The following is a 5,127-nucleotide window of genomic DNA, read 5'->3' as shown; positions in this document are numbered from 1 at the left end:
ACAAAACATGATCAGAACCAGACAGAAACAAACACAGAGGATCAATTCCAACAGTAAAATGAACACAATCTGACAGCAAACAACTTCAACTCACAGTTTCTCTCACGATCTGTTCTGGATATTTCAGCACTTTATGATAGTGAATTATTCACACTGCTGCTTCTTTCTCTTTACTTCTAATTATCTCTTTCTCTCGCTTTCATTCTCCCTGCTCCTTTTCTCCTTCCCGATCTCTCCGGTGTGCTCACGCCCTGCAAACTGTTACTTAAAGCTGTTTTCCACATCCGATTTATTCCTAACATTCTGTGCTGTGTTCTGTTCACCAGCCCTGTGTTCATTGATTCTATTCTCAGAGTCAGTTTGTTACATGGTGAAACTTGTGTGAATAATTTCATGTATCTACAGAGCACCCAAGTCTCCACCTGTTCACCTGCACTCTCCACTTCATCTACAATACATGGATAAAACAAGATTTAAAGCTTCTTCTGCACAAACTTCACAATCATTGAAATTCCTTCTCCTGGATTTATGAAGTACACCATTAGAATGTGGGATTGTTTAATTAATAAAACACAAACATCAGCGCTGTTGATGATAATCTACAGATAAATGGAAAGGCTTTTGATTCAACTGTGTAAACCAATAAAACATCACATCAATACATTCTCTTTTACAATGTCTTCCAGTGAGAATGAAGACTCCACAGTGACGTAGAGAAGGAGATGTGAAAGAGGCAGCAGCAAGATCCGTTCAGTAGCCAGAGCTCTGAAGTAACGTCAGACACACACAGAATGAAATAATATTTTATGACAGTGATAACGAATACATACATTGAAATCCAAGTTGAACTGTACCATATTAATGGGCATGGAGGACATTGTTCTGTCCGCTTGTAACACTGAGACTGTGAGTTGACTCATTATCAATCAGTGAAAAATCAATCATAAAAATATTCCAAGACCAGTCAGTTGCACATTGTGAAACTATGACAATCTCCTGATGATCTGATTCTTGATCCTAACCGAGTCATCTGATTCAAATATATTCAAAACACACAATAATCCAGCAACAATGCCAGGGTTACCTAAACCAATACAATTGAATACAGCTCCTGCAAGATGGAAAGAGTAAATAATGAGGAGATTCCATCAGTAATTTGCTGGGAACACACACTGTGAAATAATACTGAGTGCAGCAGCACAGTTAATATCGATTTACGCCATTAACAGCTGAGATACTGGCTTACCAGGAACTCCAATTGCTGCAAGTACAGGATAATAAATGCCTTCTATCTGATAGATTACTGGATATCCCATTTCTGTGAGAAATTGAGGCTTCTGTTATTCTGGAACCCACAGCTCCAACAGACACTCTGAGCTGATCCATCCCAATGGGTGTTGATTTATACAGGGGATAAGTCTCCACTGACACGGTTATACCCTGATCATTGTTATTATAACAGTCACCTGAACAAACACATTACATCAGCAGCTTTGACTCTAATGTAAATATTGTGGTGGATAAAACACAATAATTTCAATGGCAATGATATTTGCTTAGTGAGACCTATCTCAGGACCAAACCTGAAATCTGTACTTCTCCTGGACGGATGCTACAATTATGAGTGGAGTCATTTACATTTTCCATATTATTGTATTGACCTTGTTCACTCCTGGCATTTCTATTGTAAATGTAACTAACTGTCTGCAGTGTGCACTGAATCCAGGGACAAAAACAATCCCGCCTTTGTCTGTTCCTGCCTTTTCCCAGTTAAACTGTGAACTTTGAGTCTCTGATTCGGGACCACGTTCAGGGTTACACTCTAGAAACTACTGTGGGTGATATTAGGGGACAGACACTGTACACGTCCATTGGGAGGCAGTCATGGAGTGACAATATTACTGGGCTAGTAGTCCAGAGGTCCAACCCAAGAGCCTGGTGACAGGGGTTCAAATCGTACCATGGCAGCTGCTGTAATTTAAATCCAATCAATTAACAAAAGTCTGCAATTGAAAGCTAGTTTCTGTAATGATGCCATGATACTATCATAGATTGCTGTAAAAACTCATTTGGTTTCCGAATTCCTTTCAGGTATGGAAATCTGCCATCCTTACCTGGTCTGGCCTACATGTGGTTACAGACCCAGAGCAATGTGGCTGACTCTTAACTGCTCTCTGAAATGGCCCAGCAAGTTGTCAAGGGCAACAAATGCTGACCTTGTCAGTGCAGCTCACATCACATGGAAGAATAAAAGAGAATCTTGTCTCCGCTATTTCACTGCAGATATTTCCCTGTTTATTCCATAGTGGTTAATGCCGACAGTAAAATTACAACTGCACCAACTCCTGACTCCGTTCCTCCACCTTACTGCTAACCGGACCCCCAAATTCCACCTTCCCTCACTATCAACTGCTCCAAATCCCTGCGTCAATGTCCAACCCTCTCCAAGTCCATCTCATCCAACAGCTTCAGCCGAACTGACCTGCATTGGCTCCCAGTCCTCGAAGTATTTAAATTTATAATTCTAAAGATTGGGTTAAACTTCTTCCATGTCCTCACCACTCCTCATCTCCGGCCACTCCTCCAAGCCTGCCGCCATCCCATCTGTGATCTCCCCATACATCTGACATTGGTATTTTTCAGTGGGACTGCCCCCGCCTGGTTCCAATATTACTGATCTGATTGTAACCAGAGCAACTCCAGCAACGGCCTCTCTTCCCACACCAGCACTGTTACCTCTGGAGTCCCGAAACTTTCTATTCCTGTTCCATCCTCTTCCTCATGTACTCACTTCCTGCTGTCCACATCATCTCCAGATGTGGGGTCAGCTTCCAAATGTGTGCTGACAGCACCCATCGCCAGCTCGCTCGACCGTCCACTGCCTCTGTGTCATCAGACTGTTAAAGTCTGTTTCCCATGAGCTGCAATTTCATCCAATTAAACAAAACGCAGAGCGAAACCTCCAGCTTTGGTTCCACCACAAACTCCACTCCCTTGTCATTGATTCCATCACCATTCCTAGCTGTTGTATCAGACTAAATATGATGTTGTGTAAATTATGCTCCCTATTCATCCCTGACATGAACTTCTGACCTGATGTTGTCTCCATCAGAAATGACACCTGCTTCCACCTCTGTAACATCTCCAGCCTCTGTCCCTGCCTCAGCGCATCAGGCACTTAAAAGGCTCAATCACTCACCTGTGTAAGATTATTATGTTACTAAATGCTACTAACCAGATAACTAATTGTTAAAAATTGCGTATCTACCTACTATATCTAACAATTGACGTTTATTGTTAACTAACATTTAGCTTCATTCGAACCCTTCATTGACGTGTGCTAAAGTGGGTAAACTTAGGAAATAGGGCACAGTACAGGAAAGATGTCAAGGGAGAGGGATTCTGGGAGATTATGCCAAGTTTTAAATTGCTTATTTGCAGTCAAAGGTTGAGACATTGAGAGCAGACAGTGAAAACAGCCTGTGTAGATTTGTCTCGTAATGAGATAAAAGAACAACTCAAAATGTAAAAGTATTGTAATAAAGTAGTCAACACAAGGGGATACTAATTTCACAAATTCAAAAGTTTAGCAACCATCACAAAATTATTCTTGGTTCGTTCAGAAAGGCATCCTTTAATACAAGACTAATCACTGATTGGAAGAGGGGAGGGTGAGCTAGATAGCTGCCATGATAAAAGGAGTCATGTCTTTGATACTGGTTAGCCGAGAATTTTCGAACAACAATGAGACAAGAGAGAGAGACCAACCAATAACCTGAAGGGCAAAACCTAAAAGAGAAAGAGTTCTGTGCTCTGCTGTCCAATCTCTAATATGGGGACTCGGAGCCGGGGTCACATTTTAAAAATAAGGCAGAGACATTTTTTTTTCTCAGAAGGCCTTGAGTCTTTGGAATTCTCGTCTTCAATTCGTAATCTGGTGGAAGCAGAGTCTTTGAATATTTTTAAGGCAGAGATAGATAGATTCGTGATAAGCAAGAGGATCGAAGGTTATCGGGGGCAGCTGGAAATATGGAGTAATCAATTTAGCCATGAACTTATTGAATGGCAGAGCAGGAACGAAGGGCCGAATGGCCTAATCCTGCCCCTAATTCGCATGTTCGTATGCAGTATCTGTGTTGGACTGTTAATTACTGCCTGACTATGTTTAATCTGATTTACAACAAGCTTTGTGCTGTCAAGTCTGTTATCACCTTAGAAGAGGGCATAAACCACTATCTTATTGACTGTTACATTATGACACCCCAAATGGGACTTGGCACAATGTGAATGCTTTTTGAGGGAAAAGAAGGATCTCGTGTTCGTAAGACTGGCCAACTTGGGAGGAAATCCCTTTTGGTGAATGTAGAGAAATTAATGGACCCACCAGTGATCAAAGGCACTTATACAGAAATATATAAAGAGAATAAATGAATTCATTTTGTTAAAGATGGTAAAGGAGCCTTCGAGGAGAAATTCAAGGCACTTAGAAACTTCATTCAAATATGGTTGGGGAGAATAAATCTTTCAATTGAGATTTTTTTCAACGAAGTTGTATAAAGTTATGCATCTGAGAATGTTTTGCTCTGCCCCCTTTGGAGTCAAGCAAATAAATTAACCCTACTGCAGCTGTATCATTCATTTAATTCACCAGACAACATTTGCATTGCTGAGAGTAAAATATATACATTGAATATTAATACACTTTCAATTTCTAAATTGTCAAATAAAAATGGACAAATTAATTCATTGGGTTTTGGGGCAGAGCAACAATGGGTTATTTCTGATTTTTTTAAACAGGTGACAACAGTTTCCAGGGTCACATGAAAGCTGATACCACAGCAAGAGATCCAGCAGCTTTAAAAATTACAGAACTTAACTGCAGACATCAAATGTCACAGAATTGTCACAATTTAGTTTAAAGGATTTGCCTTCTCAAAAACTTTGGCAATTTTTTATCTTCTGTGACAGTGATTGCGAAGGACAGATAGTTTCAAGCATTTCTGTCATTAATGTAAAACTCCACACAATAACACCGAGCCTGGGCATAGGAAATAGGAATCCATCATCAACATTAAATTAATATGAGAACTTATTTCAAGCAATCATATAAGAATTCATTTGAAGTAC

This window comes from Heterodontus francisci, unplaced genomic scaffold (assembly GCF_036365525.1).
Source record: "Heterodontus francisci isolate sHetFra1 unplaced genomic scaffold, sHetFra1.hap1 HAP1_SCAFFOLD_174, whole genome shotgun sequence".
In the NCBI taxonomy this organism is placed as follows: Eukaryota; Metazoa; Chordata; class Chondrichthyes; order Heterodontiformes; family Heterodontidae; genus Heterodontus; species Heterodontus francisci.
This window is presented reverse-complemented; position numbering follows the sequence as displayed.